Here is a 21,008-nt window from a genome sequence, read left to right as displayed (position 1 = left end):
TGAGGATGAAAATAATATGAATATGCCAAGCTCACTCTACAGCCTAGTATGGTTACAGTGATGTTTGTCCATCATCAAAGTTGAAATTTTGCTAGTGTCGGCCAAAATAAATTTAAAAAAAAAAAAATTTAAAAAAAAATACAAAACATTTAAATAATGTTTGCTCATAAAAAATAATTGCCAATGAAGAAATTGGATCCCTCTCCGCTCATATTATATCTATATTTAAGATGGGTCTATGCTAGTGGATAACACAAAAATCACAAAGTGAAGAAGAGTTTAATTTCAAGTCAAAGCAAAACTTTGGGACTAGCGCAATTCATCTAACTTCTATTGAAATGTGGTATTTATACGTGTAATGTGATATATATATATATATATATATATATATATATATATATATATATATATATATATATATATATATATATATAGTGTAATTGCTATTGTGTTGTTAAATGGTTGTTTAATTAATGTTGGTTATTCGATGGCAAGATGGTTTTGTAACTCTTAATGATGTAATTGTTCATCTTCTTGGTTGTAGTGTGCCATGTTGTTGACATACAAATATTTTAATGGAGCCAAAAAAAATGACAGTAAAGCATAGTTGGAAGTTATAAGTTTATCCTTCTGGAAAAGCAAAATTGTGGAGTTAAAGAACCACTTCTAGGAAATCAATTTCCATCACATCCATAGGGAGCTAAATACAACTGTAGATTCTCTCTAAAAAAGAATTATTTGTCTGGAGACAGGTTACATATATTATGATGAATTAGTTGGCAACCCAGTTCAAAGTTCTCATTCGATGCCCATATACTAATATGGATCAGCTTTAAGTCAAATTTTCAATTAGTTATCAACTAGCTTACTATAAATTTCAAGTGAGTCTACATTCAGCTTTCAATTAGCCTCAAATACAATGTCTTTCTTTTTCTCTTGACAGGGACCTCTTCATGGTTGTATAATACACTTTCGGGAATTTTTTGTTACAGGCTAATGTCATTTCTAGTCACTGTCTTCGTTTTTCTCATAGTAGGGCCCTCTTCGTGGTTGTATAATACACTTTCTACAATTTTTGGTTGCATGCTATTGTCATTTCTAGTCAGTCTTATAATTTGCAGAAGAAAAAAAAATTGTAAAACCCTGGTTTTACAACAACTTCTTTTTCTCTTCTTCTGGGTCGTGATGCCTTGTCTTCTGGCAACCCATTGTAATGACAGAAGTTACAATCTTTTTGTCAATGTTTGTGCTTTTTTTCTTCCTCGTGAATAACAAAAGGGTCCTTTTTTTCTATAGTAATAAGAAGAAGAAGAATAAGAAGAAAGATATTGTAATGGTTATGTCATGGTTGGCATTCCTAAATATAAGCAGATATAGGATAAGCATGCATGCATATTAGAACTTGGTGCGCATGGATGGAATTCAATGTGCCAAATGATGTAGATGTTTCACAAGCATGGGGTGTGACATTTCAACCCTAGTTATCAATAGTGATGAGAGGCCACCAAGGACAACACCCCTTGGACCCTATAATAAGTGTTGCACATTTTGGTGTTAGGAGTGGAAGGGTAAGCTTGGTTCGAGGAGGTTGGTTATGGGATGTTTTTTGGTGCACATGAGGTTGTGCATCAACTACCATGGCTACACTTGAATTAGTGGGTCTTTACAAAAATAAAGTGGGAGAGTTAAGTTTTGTGAACAAAAGTAGCCTATGGGTGATATTTGCATTGATCACTTGTGTTAGGAACCTTTCAATGCAAGTTAACTAATACTTGGAAGGTGTGAACCATGTAATTGAAATAATTCAATAATGTCCTCCTTCCTTCAAATGAAGCAACAAAGCCAAGAACGTGACTATGAAATAAATATTAGCCCCCTATTGAGCCCTTGTTGCACATTTACAAATTGCTCAGACATTGATGTCATGGTGTTTCACACTAAGTATATATAAGATTACATGTGATAGTATATGCCTCATTTTAGTACTAACAACTTCATTAGTTTTGTTCTTATATATTACATACTTTTTTTATTTGTGGTTGTTATGTATGTGATGTTTATAATATTTACAAAACTAACTATGTGAAAGCATCCCTAACATAAATTTTCATTTGGCACTAATAATATTTTCCTTACAACCCCCTTCCTTCATTGGCGGTGGGAAGGAAGCTGATCCTTCCTTCCCCCCACACCCCCCTTCCTTCCTTTGGAAAGAGAGGTAAGAGTAAGAGTTGGAAAGATGCCGGAAAGAATGCCTACCTTTGGTAGTTGTGTTGTCGTATCGAGAGAAAGAAAGTCAGTTACCTGTCGTCCTCCCTTCGGTAGATGAATGCCTACCTTTGGTAGGAGAGAAAGAAAGTCGGTTACCTACACTTCGCTTCGGTTGCCGTATCGAGAGAAAGAAAGTCGGTTACCTACGCTTTGCTTCGGTTCGGTAGGAGAGAAAGTCGGTATGAGTACGTTGGGTGTTGTTGGTTGTTCTTTTTTTCGAACAATTGTTACTTGTTTGAAGAAAGAAGTCTATCTTACTCTGAAAGAGGTAAGGGGCGGCACCGCAGGAGAACGGAACGCTCTCCGGAGGAGCCATCAAAGGTACGAGTTCAAGAAAAAAGATAAGCGGTAAGCGATCATAGGGCGAGGATAGGGGAAGGCACGCTTGAGGGCCATCCGGGCGAGGGTGGGGTACGGGTAGGGAGAGGGGGGAAAGGACAGGGGAATAAGAGAAAGGAGAAAAGAAAAAAGAATAAGAGAGAGGAAATAAGGGAAAGGAGAAAGCAGTCGACATTAAATTCAACAACTAAAAAGAGGCTCTTTGAGCCATGGCTAGCTCTCAGAGAATTTCATTCTCTTCGAGCTCTATACATATTATACTCGTCTAGACATATGATACTCGCATCTCTACATTTCACTTCTTTACTCTCTTCTCTACCGAGATAAAGATCTAGATCTAGTATAACTTAGCCATTCCAATAGCCAATAGTCTTTAGTCCTATTTAGTACCCTTCTAATAGTCCCCTTGGCATAGTAGGTAGATATTGATTCCTTGTCCATGCATGAAGTTCCATAGCAAGAGATTAGACCCACTTCACCATTGACCTTAGCATATGGAAGGAAGGAGGTGTAGATGCCAGTCATAAGGCCAGGAGGTGCCCTTCTAGATAAGCCCATAGCCGATTATAGAGGAATCCCCTGTTTCATCGTAGATTGATGCTTAATATTGAATTTGCCAGAATGTTCCTTGCTCTCGACACGACACTGGTGAATAAGAAGCGGGGGGGGCTTGACAAAGCACCCAACCCCTACTTTAGCCCATTGATCGGTGAGGCATCCAACCCTTCACCTTCTCTCTTTGACCCTGCAGCGCTTAACTACGGTACTCTCTCACTTCGCCTAGCTAGGTTGTTCCTAAACTTGACCTTGCCTAGCCGGGTTGTGAGCCTAACAATTGGTTGGTCGGGGGAATGGTTCAGGGGATAGCTAGTTCGCCCTTACCTCGTTCTACTCTTTATTGGCGAATACAGACCCTGCCGACGAGCTGGGACAAGAGCTCCTAAACATGCATATATAAGGACATGTTGAGACTAGGGAATGTTTGGGCATAAGACTCCATGTGATAGTACTCCTATGGTAGTATATCCATGATAAATATTTCCAACATCTCATGATTGTTTTATTTGGTACTTCGAGGTAGTCGTACAGCATTTGGAGGCAGTTGTTGAACATGTAAGGCAATTGAAATACTATTTATGACCACACATAAGTGGATTGAATCCACCTCATTTCTATAGTTAACAAATTTTCATAGCGGCTCAAGCACGACTATTCACTATCTTAACAAAAGACAGGTTAACACCAATTCTACATAAGATCCACATACTGTGACTGTAATTAGAATTCCATTTATGTGCATCCATAAAATCATCTCATTAACGCCACATGCAGTGCATTTAAAACTCAAGCAAATTCTCTCATATGCTAAGGAATTTATAACATAGAGGGTAAGAAACCAACATACAGAACAATCCACGCAAGTGAGCCAAACTAGATCAAAAGAGAGAACGACACTTGGAAAACAGAGCACCGCTACCCAACCTAGAAATGACTCTTCAGTTCACCACCGAGTCGAGGTTCTTGCCATGGATCAACCGCCTCCAATTGATCTATGCAATGGGTATTTAATACCTTCTTTCATGATATGGTTTCCATTAGCGGTGTCTCGCTTTTATGGATCTTTTTATCCATTTGCGTAGGCTTATCTCATGAAAGCTCACCTTTCTCTCCCATGAGGATTTTCCTCATAGAAGATTGCCTTTCTCTCCCGCACAACTTTTATGTTTTTCTCAATGGATATTTATCTCCAATCCATCCAACTTATCTAGAATTAAATCGAGAAGCTTTACCATGAAAGAATTATCCTTTCCCATTCACCAATGTGATTTGGCAAGAATCTCATCTCTTGGTGTCTCGCTTTTCCAAGTGATTAATTTATTAATAATGTATTTACTTTTTATATTACACATCATACCTAGCTTTTCTCAGCTTAGGTTTGCAAAGTTTGACACACAAGGGAGGGGTGTTACATTTTGGATCCCTCTCTTTCCTTAAGATCCCTCCAACTGCAGCTAGAGTTCTTAGATGACTGTAAGGAGGAAGCCCCTATTGGAAAGGGACAGACAGTTTGAAGGTGTCTATCTTGTTGGTAATTCCTATATCGAAAAGTTGTATTTTCATAGTCCAGGGGTTGGGAATACACAATTCCCATCCACTTGAGCTCAATTTTATCTCGCAAAACTTCATTGGGATCTACCTAAACACATATGCAAACATAGGTGAAAATTCCTTTCAAAAGTCTTTCCCTGTCTACTTTGACGAATCTTCCAATAAAATTGCCCACTTTTTCTAAGAGATCTAGATGGGTAAAGTGAATGGGAAAACTGGGAATCTTACCCATACTAGAGTAGTCATCGGCAACATAGTGAGAGGATTGAAGTTGGGAAACCATGGCTTCACTAGAAGACCAACTCATCCCCAAAACCATGGACCTTGGTCAAGGATTTTTTTCTTATCCTCAAGACATTTGAAGATCACCACAAAAAAACATGGGTCTACATCCACCCAAACCGGCGTTCATCCAATCCTATCATAATCGAACAGAAAAACGCTAATTTTTCAATAGAAAATGGGGAATAAAAGTATCACCCAAGGATAATGACCATCGCATCAAGTGCTCAATCATAAGGGAGGAGCAATAATTTGACAATCACACGTCCTTGATTTCTGTTGATTTAACTCTGAACACTCACGTAATATTCTCTTGCTTGGCGAATTAAACACCACTGCATTGAATGGACGAGGATTGAGCCGAACCCTAGATGAAGCCCACTTCATTCTCATCTAAACACAAACCTATATATACGTCAAAGCTATTACAATAGATTCTGACTGTCAACACCTCGAGGTTCTGTTTATATGTGGCTACCTTTTATGGTTACTATTGAATGTGTGATTGGCAATAGTAATGGCAACTTAGGGCTGCCAAATTTCCTTCGATTCCATCACTACATCCTAACGCAAATAGTTGTTCAATGCCTTGGTTGTCTTTCAAAACTGGTAGGCAGCGTCTTCTTTGATATTTCTCGATGGTTTTAATTCCACTACAATCACAACTTTCATTTACATAAACTTCGTGTTTTCGCACGAGCGACGATTGTTCCAAGGTGAAATGTCACTTGGATGGTTTCAATGTTGTTGACCCATCATAACTAACTAACGGATATGCCCATTACAATTTTATACCACCCCATTATCAATATCAATTATGCATGGGAACCAATTAAAGCAACTTTTCACATTAATTTTATATGAGCATGAGAACATGTGTTAACAAGCAGCCCATAAAGCCTCATTTTGAATGCCATAGTCACTTAGAAGGAATTCCTCTTGTAGTAGCATCCTCCCTACTAAACTTTGCTAGTGCTAACATTAGAACCACCATTACAACAAGATATCTTTCTAGTGTTGACAACACCATTATAGTAAGATACCTCAAGAGAGACAGAAAATTTAAAAAGTATGATAGTAATACGTATCCAGAAGATGGTATTAAAACTAGTAATTGTTCACGAATCCATAAGATTGTAAGGTCATTCTAATTATCATAATCATTGTCATCATCATCACCATCATCCTTGTCATTTTTATTGCCATCATTACATTATCATCATAATCACCATTCATGCCATCATCATCATCATTATGGACATTGTTTGCAATTGTTCATAATTGTAGATGTTGTAAGAAATATCATCAACCCAAAAAATGTGATCAGTGCTAGAAAAGGGTTGTTTAGGACACATTGATATATGTAAGAGAAATAACAACTCTATTTTTTACAGATGATTGATGATGATCATCATCACCACCATTATTATCGTCATTGTCATTTTTATCATCCCCATCATCATCATTAATGTAATTTCTATCGACATTATTGTAATCATGCATCATCATCATTCATGCCATTATTGTTTTTGATGATGACCTAGATGAAAATGATGATCATGACACCAAAGATAATGCTTATGATTATGACAATGGCAACATCTAAAATTGGGAAGATTCGCCAACGTCATTAGCATCGTCATCATCATAATCATTGCCATCATCATCATTGTCATTGTAACCACTATCGTCTTTATCATCATAATCACAATTCATGTCATCGCCATCATCTTCATTTTCATCATTGTCAATATTATTGACATTGTCATCAATTGTTCATAATTGTCAATGCCATAAGGAATATCATCAATGCAGAAAATATGATGAGTGTTGGAAAAGGGATGCAAAAGCGAACATAGAAATGGGGGCAACAATAGAAGTAAAATTGGATGAAAAGTGGATACAACATAAGTAGATGCACAACAACATGAAAAACCTGACACAAAAGTGGATGCAAAAGTAGATGCAGTTTTCAATGCAAACTTGGATGCAAACATGAAGGCAAAAGTGGAAGCAAACATGGGTCCAATGGTAGGTGTAAAACTTGGCACAAATTGTGGTGAAACAAATGTGGATGCAACAACGGAAACAAATATGCAAAAATGGATGAAACAAAAGTGGATGCAATAGGGGATGCAAACGTGGAATCAAATGTGGTTGCAATGGTAGGCGCAAGATATGGTGCAACAAAAGTGGATGTAACAATAGACAAAAAATATGCAAAATAAGATGCAAAAATGGATGTAAAAGTGGAAGAAAACATTGATGCAACAGGCAAAACAAAATTGGATGCAAAAAATGGATATAATGTAAGTAGATGCAAAAGTAGATACAAAACGAGATGCAAAACCTAATGCATAAACCTGACATAAAAGTGGATGCAAAAATAGATGCAATATTTGATGCAAAAGAGGATGTGAACATGGATGCAAAATTGGAAGTAAACGTGGATACAACAGTGAGTGCAAAACATGGTGCAAATTGTGGCATAACAAAAGTGGATGTAATGATAGATGCAAAAAAAGAATCAAAGTATGATGCAAATGAAGATGTAAAAAGGGATGCAAAAAGTGAAATTTAAAATGGGTGCAACAGTGGATGCAAAATTGTGTGCAAAAGTGGATGCAATAGAAGTCGATGCAAAAGTAGATGCAAAACGAGACACAAAACCCGATGCAAATCCCGGTCCAAAATTGGATACAAAAAGGGATGCAAAAATAGATGTAGTAGTTGATGAAAACCTAGACGCAAATGAGGATGCAAACGTGGATGCAAAATTATAATCAAAAGTGGGTGCAAAAGGAGGTGCCAAACTAGGCGCTAATTGTGGCACAAAAATATTAGATGCAATAGTGGGTACAATAATAGATGCAAAAGAGGATGTAAATATGGATGCCAAACAAGAGGGCAAAGTGGATGCAACAAAAGTAGATGCAAAATTTTATGCAAAACTAGACACAAAACACGATGTAAAACTTGGCGCAAAAGGGATGCACAAATGGATGAAATAATGGATGCAAAAAATGATTTAAAAAAGGATGCAAAAAAGGATGCAAAAAAGGATGCGAAAGTCGATGCAAAAGTTGATGCAAGTGTAGGTGCAAAAAGTGGATGCAAATGAGGATGCAAAAGTATGTCAAACAAAATTAGGTGCCAAACTTGATGCAAAACCTGGAACAAAACCTGGTGTAAAGGATGACACAAAACTTGGCATAAAATTTGGTGCAAAACGTGGTGCAAAACCTATTGCAATACCTGGTGCTAAACTTGGTGTAAGATTTGGTGCAAAACTTGATGCAAATTTTGTGTCAAGTTTTGCACCATATTTGATAAATGGATGCAAATAGCACCAAAAATGGGCTCTAGATGCAAAAAAAGAAGTAAAAAGGGATGCTAATCGCTGGTTTTGTTGTAGTGATACATCAGTTAACTCAGTTGCATGTCAGTGCATGTTCAGTTCAACAGGGACAGGTGGTAGAGAATCAGATTGCTATCAGTTGTGACTATAGTTGTGCACCAGATCTTGCACAATCAAGGGATTGAGTATGTCAATGAGTTTTCTCACGTATTGGCCCACATTATAGCTTGTGCTCACGTCCAACAAAGAGTGAGTGACTATTTTGCAGGTGAAAAACGAGTTTGGTGAACCATTCTCATCAGTTCTTGAGTAGGTATTGAGCAGTGGAGGCAGGCAAGCAGTGGAAGAGATTTGGAGATCAGATCTGAGCTGTATTGTGTGTAACAGAGGTGGAGATACTTGTGAGAAGTATTATGCTGTGTAATGTTACATGACCCAATCATTAATATACAGATATTTGGGGTTTTTAGCGAGATGCTTTCCCCGGGATACATACTGTGTTAATGTGTGAATGCTCTTGATGTTTTATTCTTATTGATGCTGCTATATTGATGATCAACGTAGAGGAGCTTATGTATTTTGTATGTTTTCCGCAATAGTACATGATTAGGATAATCTCCATTGAATATGTGTTAAATTATTCAAAATTTCTACATGGTATCAGAGCTGCTTGATTTGTAGAAGAGATTTTTACAAGATATCAAGCGAGGATTGATCATCAGATCTACTATTCAGGAATTGTTTACATTCTATTTCTTCAAGCAGAGTCTGTAATCGGGCCAGGTAGCCTCTGGATTCATCCTTCCTTTGGAAGGTGAGATATCCGGTGAATGCCCATACAGTCAATCTCTGTACGAGAAATATTGTGTTCTCACGAATTTTAGATCGGAGGCGGTTGAGTTTGGAGCTGGTGGAAAATCGAATTTGCAGCAGTGTTGTTGAAATGTCTTTCAACGGATTGAAAATGTTATTCCAAAGCAAGAGCGACCTGGCACTCAATGATAAACTCAGAAACAATAAAGGTGAGAATGGATCTTCATCAAAGGTATCTGATGAAGAGAATTGTGCTTTGGCTGCCAAAGAAAAGAAGGGGAAGAACAAGAAAGATTCTCATTCCGATGCGAAAGGTAAGAAGCAGGATATGTCCAAGGTGAAGTGTTTTCACTGTCACCAGCATGGACACTATGCCACAAATTGTCCGCAGAAGAAGAAGAACAAGCAAGCTGCTGGATCTGCAGGGGGAGAGGCCTTAGCTTCTCAGTTTGAGCTTGATTTTTCATTGATCGCATGCTTGGTTTCAAGTGTGATGGGATCAATGTGGTTCTTGGACAGTGGTGCGTCTTTTCACATGACGGGAGATAGGGATTTGTTCTCTGATCTGGAGGAAAAAGATCTTGGAGTGCACATTGAGATGGGCGATGATGGTAGATACAGTGCGACCGGTATTGGTACCATTTCCTTTGAGAGGGAGTCTGGTAAACCCTTTGTATTGAAGGAAGTCATGCATGTTCCTGGATTGAAGAAGAATCTCATCTCAGTGGCGATGTTAGAAGACAAGGGGTATGATGTTGTTTTCAGCGAGGGAAAGGCCTTCCTGCGCAACAAGACAACTGGTGAGACCCGAAAGATAGGGGTTCAAGTGAGGAACCTTTATCAGTTGCATGTAGATGGATGCGCAGCAATGGCAGGCAAGGCAGAAGGATTGGTGAGCCGGGATGATGGCGAGTTGTGGCACAGGAGATTGGGTCACCTTCACCATGGAGCCTTGAAGATACTGCAGCAGATCACTACAGGGCTTCCTAAAGGCACACTTGCGCAGTCAGATCAGTGCAAGGGGTGTACTTTGGGGAAGTTTGCGAAAGCCACCTTTCACGAGAAGGATAGTCGTGCCATGACGATCCTTGAGAGAATTCACACAGACGTGTGTGGACCTTTCTCAGTTGCTTCGACAGCAAAACACATGTATTATGTGATTTTTGTTGATGATTTCTCTCGTAAGTGTTGGACCTTCTTCATGCAGAAGAAGAGCGAGACATATTCAAAGTTCTGTGAATTCAAAGCACTGGTCGAGAAGGAGTCGGGGAAGAAGGTGAAGGCTCTTAGGAGCGATAATGGTGGTGAATACATCTCGGACGAGTTCAAGGATTTCTGCAAGACAGAAGGGATTCGTAGAGAACTCATAGCTCCCCATAACCCACAGTAGAACGGGGTAGCTGAGCGGAAGAACAGAACAATTGTGGGTGCTGCACGGGCAATGTTGCATGATCAGGGCCTACCCCTTCACTTGTGGGCGGAAGCATGCAATACAACAGTTTATGTGCAGAACCGTTGTCCTCATAGGATACTTGGCATGAGTACACCTGAGGAGACTTATTCTGGTAAGAAGCCTGATCTTTCTCATTTGAGGATTTTTGGTGCTAACGTTTACATGCATGTGACGAAGGATGTCAGGAAGAAGTTGGAGCCGACCGCAGAGGTTGGGATATTTGTAGGGTACACTGATACGCCCCACAACTATCATGTGTATTTGCCAGACAGTGGTAAAACTGTTGTGCGACGGGATATAAAATTTCAAGAGGAGAAAGCCATGAAGTGTTCGCTTGAGAGGGAGCTACACTTGCATGCAGATGAGGAGCTATTAGTTCCTAAGGATGAGCTTCAGGACGTGGATTAGCCACAGGACGAGGTTCATGGAGTGGAAGAGACCACTCATGCAGCGCCAACCATCAAAGGACGAAAGCGCTTGACAGAAGCTGAGCGACTAGCTCAAGATGCAGAGAAAGTTGTAGGACCACCTATAGCCCAATGCAGGCAGAGACAGTCGCCTGATCGGTACACTGGATACATGGATCTTATGAGCAAGTGTGTTGTGACTGAGCCATCCTCTTTCGAGGAAGCTGTGGAGGATCCCGCATGGGTAGACGCCATGGTGGAAGAGTATGATTCTATTGTCAGAAACAGTGCATGGGAGATTATTCCTAGACCGAAAGGGAAATCAGTGGTGGGTTCGAGATGGATCTACAAAGTTAAGCAGGCAGCTGATGGGAGTGTGGAGAAGTACAAGGCAAGATTTGTTGCCCGAGGCTTTTCACAGATTGAGGGGATCGATTATGAGGAGACCTTTGCACCTGTCACAAGGTATTCTTCCATACGGACGATTCTTGCTCTCTCAGCGCAGATGGGATGGCACATTCATCAGATGGATGTGAAGACTGCGTTCCTCAACGGAGTCATTGAGGAGGAGGTGTACATTGAGCAACCCGAAGGCTTTGAAGTCTTCAGTAGCGAGTCGCATGTGTGCAGGCTCAAGAGAGCGCTGTATGGGTTGAAGCAAGCACCATGTGCTTGGTACACACGGATAGACAGCTATTTCATAGGACTTGGATTCTCCAAGAGCGAGGTGGATCCGAACCTATACCAGATTGTGGTGGAGGGTAAGTTGCTTATCATTGTGCTGTATGTTGATGATTTGATTCTAACGGGTGATGAGCTGTTGATACTGTCATGCAAGAAGGATCTTGCTCCAGAGTTTGAGATGAAGGATTTGGGCCTCCTTCACTATTTCCTGGGATTGGAAATATGGCAGCGCAGTGGTGGACTATTTGTTTCTCAAGGCAAGTATGCTTGGGAGATATTGGAGAAGTTCAACATGCATGGCTGCAAGCTTGTTGATACTCCTCTTCCTGGAGGTTGGAGGAAGGAGGATGCCACTTCGGGAGAAGAAGTGGATGCCACTGTTTATCGACAGTTGGTGGGGTCGCTAATGTATTTGGTCAATACACGACCTAATATATGCTATGCAGTTAACAAGCTTTCACAAGCTATGGTTAAGCCTACCAAGCTCTTCTGGAAGGCGGGAAAGCATGTATTGCGCTACTTGAGAGGCACATCGGGATATGGTTTGTGGTACAGACAGGAGGATGAGGTGAAGCCATGTGGCTTCACGGATGCAGATTGGGCAGGGAGCCCAACAGACAGAAAGAGAACACCAGGAGGGGTCTTCAGTATTGGATCGACAGCAGTTTCTTAGTACAGCAGGAAACAGAGATCCATGGCACTTAGTTCAGCGGAGGCTGAGTATATGGCAGCAAGTTTGGCTACATGCGAGGCTATATGGATGAGGAAGATCCTAGTTGGTTTGTTCGGTTCTCTTTTGGATCCTATTGTGATTTACTGTGATAACCAGATTTGCATTAAACTCTCGGCTAATCCTGTATTTCATGATAGATCTAAACATATTGACATCAGGTACCATCATATCAGAGATTGTGTGCAGCAGAGGATCATGTTACTTTCGTACATTCCAACGGAGGATCAGGATGCTGATATTCTGACGAAGGCTCTCACCAAGAGCAAATTCGAGTACCATCGAGGCAGGATAGGGGTTGCTGATAATCCATATCTTGTTGAGAGGGAGTGTTGAGATTGCAACAAGATGATGGAGCTTAGTGAAAAGAGTCGCCTTCACTAAGTGGGCCTGCAGGCTATTTTTGGCGCAAGTCTATTTTTAGACTATGTCTATTTTTAGACATATGGATCATGTCTATGGATTGCAGGTTGCTGTTTATGGATGATTGATCAAGTTGGGAAAAAATAGATGGACTTCTATTTTTTATGGAAGTGTGAGTGATCACAGTGTGAGTGATCAAAGTCTATTTTTAGACTGGCTGTCAAAAATAGAAAAGTCAAATATTATTGTCTCATAATAATATTTGGACTATAAACTTAATCTTATTCTCTTGGAGCACTTCAGTTTGAGCTACAGAGGTGGCACATGCAGCTGTCAGAAGGAAATACGCTTTTCTTATGAGTCAGTTGAGTTGTTTCATGCATGACTTCAGTTAGAACTCAATCAGTTGAGTTTGGTGGAGTTGATTGTGGAGTTGATGGAGTTGTGTTCAGTTTAGCTTTGTTAAACTGGTTGTATTTAGTCTAACTGGCAAATAGACTAGAGATGAGTTGGGTGAATTAGTTATTAATTAATTCACAAGTTATTAACTCATAATACAACTAATGAATACATCAGTTAGCTCAGTTGCATGTCAGTGCATGTTCAGTTCAACAGGGACAGGTGGTAGAGAATCAGATTGCTATCAGTTGTGACTATAGTTGTGCACCAGATCTTGCACAATCAAGGGATTGAGTATGCCAATGAGTTTGCTCACGTATTGGCCCACATTATAGCTTGTGCTCACGTCCAACAAAGAGTGAGTGACTATTTTGCAGGTGAAAAACGAGTTTGGTGAGCCATTCTCATCAGTTCTTGAGCAGGTATTGAGCAGTGGAGGCAGGCAAGCAGTGGAAGAGATTTGGAGATCAGATCTGAGTTGTATTGTGTGTAACAGAGGTGGAGATACTTGTGAGAAGTATTATGTTGTGTAATGTTACATGACTCAATCATTAATATACAGATAGTTGGGGTTTTTAGCGAGATGCTTTCCCCGGGATACATACTGTGTTAATGTGTGAATGCTCTTGATGTTTTATTGTTATTGATGCTGCTATATTGATGATCAACGTAGAGGAGCTTATGTATTGTGTATTTTTTCTTCAATAGTACATGATCAGGATAATCTCCATTGGATATGTGTTAAATTATTCAAATTTCTACATTAATAAGTGCCATTGAAGAAGATGAGAAATTACGGAATAAAATCATTTCTCTCAAGGTAGAAAACGAGGAAACAAAAAGAAGGAAAGATCTCTTGAAAAATAAGCTAAAATAAAAAGATGAAGCTTGCGAAGAACGTCAAGCCGAAATAGTATCTCCGAGGAAGGAATTGTAGCAAGTTAAAAAGCGTTGGAAAAGCTCTCATATACTTTTCACTATCCTAAATAATCAAAAGCCTCAACGTGAAAAATCTGGAATAGGTTTTAAAGGAGAATCATCAAGTACTAAGAATAATGCGAAAAGTTATGCCGACGTACTTTCCAACAACCCAAAAGAATAAATATTATTTCATCAAAGGCTCATCCCATTTCCAAAGAATGAAGAGAGAGTAACTCCAAGGAAGAATGTTGATTCGAATCATGGATGTTACAATAGATACAAAACAGTATTTCATTAAAGGCCCATCTCAAATCCAAAGAATGAAGCTGGAGTAACTTCAAGGAATAATGTTGATTCAAATCATGGCTATTACAACAAGTACAAAACTATCCTTTTGGGTCATTGTTTCCATTGTAAAAATTTTGGCCATCAAGCTAGACATTGCATGGCTCGTAAGAATGACACACCAAAACTGAAGGATCAAATAAACAAACCATATGGCCCCAAAGGGAAAGGACAAATCAAGATCTACAATTCTTTTGATCCCTTGGACAAATTTGATCTGATTTGCTCGTTATGTAATAATGGACACAATGAACAAAATTTCCCACTCAAAAGAGGAAAAGCAAGAAGTGAGAATCCCAACACGGATAAATGTGGCCTAGCTTTATGTGCTCAAAATAATGAAAATCATTGGTTTTTGGATAGTGGGTGCTCCAGACACATGACAGGGGACAAAGGGAAGTTTGTCTCACTGAACAAAAAGGAAGGAAATGTATTCTTTGGAAGTGGATCTACCAAAATTGATAGAAAAGGAACTGCTACTCTTATTAATGGAAAAGGAAAAGCTCAAAATTCTTTGCTAGTGAATGGGCTCAAACACAACCTTTTGAGTATTAGCCAAATCTGTGATCAAGGACATAATGTTGTCTTTAGCACCAAAGAATGTGAAATAAGGAACTCTTCCTCAGGGGAACTTGTGGCAAAAGGGGTTAGAACACCAAAAAACATCTATATTCTGAACAAGATTTAAGAAGATAAATGCTACTTAAGTCAAACAGATGAAAGTCGGTTGTGGCACAAGCAACTTGGACATACAAGCTTCGATAACTTGATCAATATCAGCAAGATTAAAGTAGTACGAGACATTCCAAAGTTATTCAAACCAAATCAACGAGTATGTCACCCATGTCAACATGGAAAGCAAACTAGAACAAGTCACAAGACCTAGGAGTTCTCTACATCAAAGCCTTTGGAGATCATTCATGTTGATTTATGTGGACCAACTAGAACTCCGACACTCCAAGGAGAAAGGTACTTTGCTTTATTTGTTGATGACTATACTAGAATGATGTGGGTATATTTTATAAAATATAAATCCAAAGCATTTGAGTATTTTAAGAATCTTAAAGCTCTTGTTGAAAATGCAAAGGACTCTAAGATTAAGTGTCTCAGAACAGGTAGAGGGGGAGAATTCACATCAAAAGAATTTGATGAATTATATAAAATACATGGAATTAAAAGAGAACTGTCTACTGCCATAACATCAAATAAAAATGGGGTAGTGGAAAGAAGAAACCAAACAGTTCAAAAAATAGCAAGAATAATGTTAATAGCAGCTAACTTGTAGACAAAATTCTGGAAAGAAGCAGTCGGGACAAATTTCTATACATTGAATCAAACTCAATTGAGACCAAATAATGAAAAGACTCCTTATGAATTATGAAAATGAAGACCTGCGTCAGTAAAATACTTCAAGATTTTTGGAAGCAAGTGCTTCATAAAAATCAATGATGACTCACCAGGAAAATTTGATTCACGGGTTAACGAAGGGATCTTTCTTGGATATTCTATAAGAAGCAAATCCTACAAGTGCTACAATAACCGACTATGGAAAATAGTGGAAAGCATTGATGTAAAAATCGATGAAGACCTTCTAGAAAAAGAAATTGAAGAACATGAATTTAATCCTCTCATTGAAGATGAAGAACCTGAAAAAGAAGAAAAATACCAATGAAAAACCAAGGAAAAAGAACCATCTCAAACCCCTTCAAACATGAAATTTCTCCAAAAATATCACCCAGAAGAGTAGATTATTGGCAATATGGATGAAGGGATGCAAACCCGAAGAAGGATGACTAGTACACCAAAGAAGAATGATGTTGCTCTTATATCCATGATAGAACCAGAAACATTTACTCAAGTAAGGATTCTCATTGGGTAAAAGCCATGGAAGAAGAAATGTCTCAAATTGAGAAGAATAAGACATGGGAACTAGTACTTCGTCCAAAGGAAAAAAACATAATAGGAACCAAGTGGGTGTTTAAAAACAAAATGAATGAAGATGGACAAATCATCATAAATAAGGCAAGGCTTGTTTGTAAAGGCTATTCACAAATTGAAGGAATTGACTTTGGAGAAAAATTTGCACCAGTAGCTCGTGTGGAAGCTATCAGGATGTTCTTGGCATTTTCTTGCTCAAAAGGATTCAAAATCTATAAAATGGACATAAAATCAACATTTTTGAATGGGGAACTCAAGGAAGAAGTCTACATGGAGCAACTAGAAGGGTTTAATCTAACAGAAGGAAAAGACTTTGTTTGTAAGTTGAAAAAGGCATTATATGGGTTGAGACAAGCTCCTAGATCTTGGTACGCAAGATTGGATCACTATCTACAATAACAAGGCTTCAAGAAGGGGGTGGTAGGAAGTAATCTCTACGTAAAGACGGATGAGGATAAGTTACTAGTCACACTTGTTTATGTTGATGATCTTATCTTTGCTAGTAATAATGATGAGATGAGCCATGAGTTTTCTCAAAATATGTCAAAAGAGTTCGAGATGTCAATGATAGGAGAGTTATCTCACTTCCTTGGACTACAAGTATCTCAAACCATGATAGGCATGTTTATATCTCAAGCCAAATATCTTAAAGACATGCTTAAAAGATATGGAATGGAAGACTGTGCACCCATGAGCACACCTATGACCACAAGTTGCAAATTGAGAAAAAACGATGACTCCCCTCGAGTAGATGAAACTCATTACAGGTCAATAATTAGAGCCCTTCTGTACTTAACTGCTACGAGACCCGACATTATGCAAGCAGTAGGAATGGTGGGAAGATTTCAATCAGCTCCTAAACAATCCCATTTGTTGGTTGTAAAAATAATTCTCAGATACCTAAAAGGAACTCCTGATTTCGGTCTCTAATAACCTAAGAGCTCAACCCTTACTTTGACTGCATACACCGATGCTGATTGGGTCGGAAGTGTCAATGATCGGAAAAGTACTAGTGGAAATGCATTCCTCCTGGGACACTGTTTAGTATCTTCGCTCAACAAAAAACAGACATCCATATCATTATCTATAGCCGAAGCCGAGTATATAGCTACCGAAGATTGTTGTACCCAAATACTATGGATGAAGGAAGCTCGAAAAGATGTCAACATAGGTACAAATCAACCAATTACCATCTATTTTGATAACACAAGCATGATCAGCCTCAACAAAAATTTAGTGATGCACTCAAAGACCAAACATATACCAATCAAGTATCATTTCCTGAGCTAAAAAAAACATCATCTTGGAATATATCAATACTAAGGAGTAGATAGCTGATATTTTCACAAAACCTCTTCCTCGAGAAGCATTTGAACATCTTCATCAAAAGATGGGGGTTATCTCTTTAGCATCTGATCCAAATTGGAATCATGAAGATTATTAAAGAGTCATGGCTATATCAAAATAGGACATACTTCGAATTATGAGCATAGAGCGATTAGGAAGACCTCTGGACAATGGCAGTTTGCAGCCAGTGAGGAATGACGAGGACCTCGGTAAAAGCGTGCTGACCGAGGCCCATGGAGACCGCACAGGAGGCAAAACTGGCACTTGGCAAGCTCAGATTGGGAAACAAAGGGCATTTTTGATGCGTGATTAGCACTTGGGAAAAACCCCTCGAGAAGGAAAAGCCTCGAAGCACTCGGTCACATGGAAGCTGGGAAAATTGTGGGGAAAGCGCTAAGGTGAAAGGTGGGTCCCGTGCTCCAAAACCGACAGTATATCGGGGGCACCCTTGGGCGGTAAGCAGATTTGGAGAAAAACAAGCGATTCCATTCAGTGCCAGATGTGTGGCAGGCGGATGAGGGAGAAAACCACTACTCATCATGTGCTAATGGTCGAGCAAGTCAACCGCGCAAAATGAGCAAATGTCGTAGGATTTAGGGGCTCTAGATCTGATGGTGGAGATTGTGCCTGATGGAGAAACCAGATTTGACAGGGGAATTAAGCCGCAACATAGAGAAGTTTGATGTCCGATTTGACCGCTGAGTTGGTGGATGACTCATTTCATAGTATAACTGAAAAACCAAACCGTTGAGGAAGAGCTAGCACAGTTCATGAGAGGACAAGTGGCCACTCCTTATGAGACATTGGTGAAGACACAAAGGCAGGGAACTCCAAGCGAACAACAGCAGGTGAACCGAAGGGGTAGAAGAGGAAGCGAGCAGTCATGAGATAGATTGGATTTTAGCAATGAACAGATAGAGAACAGAACACGGGAAAAAGGAGAACGAAGATAGAGAAAGCGAGAGCAAAGAAAAGATAGTAGAGCAAGAAGCAAAAAGACAGAGAGCCAAGCTGACCTGCAACATAAGGAAGCATAGAGCAGATAGAAATCTTGAGAGGTTCAAGCAATCCCTGAGAGGATTTGTCGAGAATTGAGCACCACATTAGGCTCCTACCATTAAAGACCAGAGAGGTCAATATTTGGTAAGGAAAAGAGTCTATGCACTCTAGTGGCTTGGGGAATCCAAGAACCACCCTACCAACATCATTTGTTTCAGGAGACTCAAATTGGGCTTATAATTGTAAATCTCTGCTTTAAAGACATAATAAAAGAAGGCCACCACTGGAGCTGGACCAGAGATGTAGCCCTGGAGAATAGGCTGAACTCCTTATTAATTGTTGTGTTCTTGCATTTCCTTACTATTTTCCATTTTCTAGTGTCTGTGTATTTTTCAATTTTTCAATTTGATCGACCCGTTGCCTAAAATAACATAGACACACACTAGCACATGAGCCTATAATACCTTCATTCATAAATTATTTAACTGAGATCATTCAAGAGTGATTTTCAGATCAAGTGGTATCAGAGCTCTAGGTTGTTAAGGTTAGACAAACTTGTGTTGGTTTAGTTGTTGAATGCTAACTAGATCAAAGCTCAAGTTAGGAGAAGGAGAGTTGGTTGAAACTAATCCTAAAATTGGGAGAGTCTATCCTCAGAAGACAATGTTAGAAGAAGGTTCTGTAGGACTAGACCCTCAATTCATAGATAGTTTCCTAGCCATAAAGTCCATGGTAGAGGAAATGTATAGGGACTTTAGAAAACATAAGGAGGAAGATTCATCAGGCTTCAAGCAAGACAAAGGAGAAGATGAGTCTCACTTCCATGACCACTCAAAAGGAAAAGGGAAAGAGGAAAGCTTTCTCACACTTCTTAATAGCCCTAAACATAAAAGGAAATCATCTTTGATCAAACTAGATGTTAAATTTGATTTACCTATATATGATGGAGAGTTGAATGCAGAAAAGTTGGACAATTGGATTAGAAAATTTGATGTTTATTTCAGAGTATTGATTTATACAAGAGCAAGATTCAACTGGCAAGCCTACACTTTTGAGGCACTACCTTGGTTTGGTGGGAAGGCAGGACAAAAGCTGACATGAAGAGACATGGTAATACTATCTCTGTCTGGAGTGAATTTGTTTCTGCAATCAAAAAGCAGTTCTATCCATTGGCCTACATGCAGCAGGCCATGATGAGTTGGCAAACCCTTCGACAGTTGAAAGGGAAAAGTGTGCAAGGGCACACTCAAGAATTTAGAAAGAGAGCATTGGCTCTAGGAATCTCATTAGACTCACTAGAGGCTATGTTGAAGTACATTGGTGGTCTACACAACTACATGAGGCACACTATCCTCATGTTTAATCCCACTAGTATAGATGAGGTATCTGTACAAGCTACTCATCTAGAAGCTAGAGGAAAGAATGGAAGTCTAGAAGTTGGGGGACCATCCCAACCCACTACAAGCAAGAATAAGGAGAAAAGAAAGTAGGAATGGAAAGCAAGGAAGGCTAATACTGCACAGAAAAGCAAGGCTTCATGCACTCACTGTAAAAAGGATGGGCATGATGATGAGCATTGTTGGATTCTGCATCCAGAGCTGAGACCTAAGAAGTTTGAGAGCAAGAAGAAGAAGTCTGCTGCAGCTATTCAGAAGGATTTGGGGTCAGACTCAGGAGATGAAACAACTATTGCAGCCACAGGTATAAAAGGTAAAAAGTTTGAAGCATCTACTAGTAATTCTGCACAATCTATTATTGATGAAGAAAATGAGAGAAAAAGACATGAGCTTTTCCATATTTGAGTTGTTTCCAAACATCAAAAGATTGATACTTTGTTTGATAGTGGCTCACAAGTAAATTTAATTTCTAAAACAATTGTAAAGAAGTTGGGATTAGTAAGTACACCTCACAAGAAACCATACCCATTAGGATGGTTGAATGACAAAGCACAACTACAAGTGACTAGACAGTGCAAACTCAAGTTTTCTTTTGGGTCAGCATTTGTAGATGAGGTTGAGTTAGACATAATTTCTTTGGATATATGTGGAATTGTTTTAGGAAGTCCTTACTTGTATGACATAAAAGCTATTTTCTATAGAGCTGAGAACAAGTATCTACTTGTTAAAGATGGAATCGAATACTTTGTAAGAGCTCATAAGCTCAAGAATAATTATACTCTCATAAACTCAGGGTGGATGAAATGAATGATAAATTCATGTAAACAATTCTTATTGATGGTTGTAAAGGAAA

The 21,008-nt window shown here is 39.2% G+C and overlaps 1 pseudogene; it reads left to right on the top strand.

Annotated features, from left to right (window-relative positions):
• The first annotated feature begins 2,329 nt into the window (after nt 1-2,329).
• LOC149205282 (ATP-dependent 6-phosphofructokinase 3-like) overlaps nt 2,330-21,008 on the top strand; it is a 45,418-nt pseudogene continuing 26,739 nt past the window's right edge.

This window comes from Pinus tabuliformis, chromosome 1_2 (assembly GCF_031772625.1).
Source record: "Pinus tabuliformis cultivar Carrire ecotype Pingquan chromosome 1_2, CPIR1, whole genome shotgun sequence".
Taxonomy (NCBI): domain Eukaryota; kingdom Viridiplantae; phylum Streptophyta; class Pinopsida; order Pinales; family Pinaceae; genus Pinus; species Pinus tabuliformis.
The sequence above is the reverse complement of the archived record's forward strand: the minus strand, read 5'-3'. Positions and strand labels throughout refer to the sequence as shown.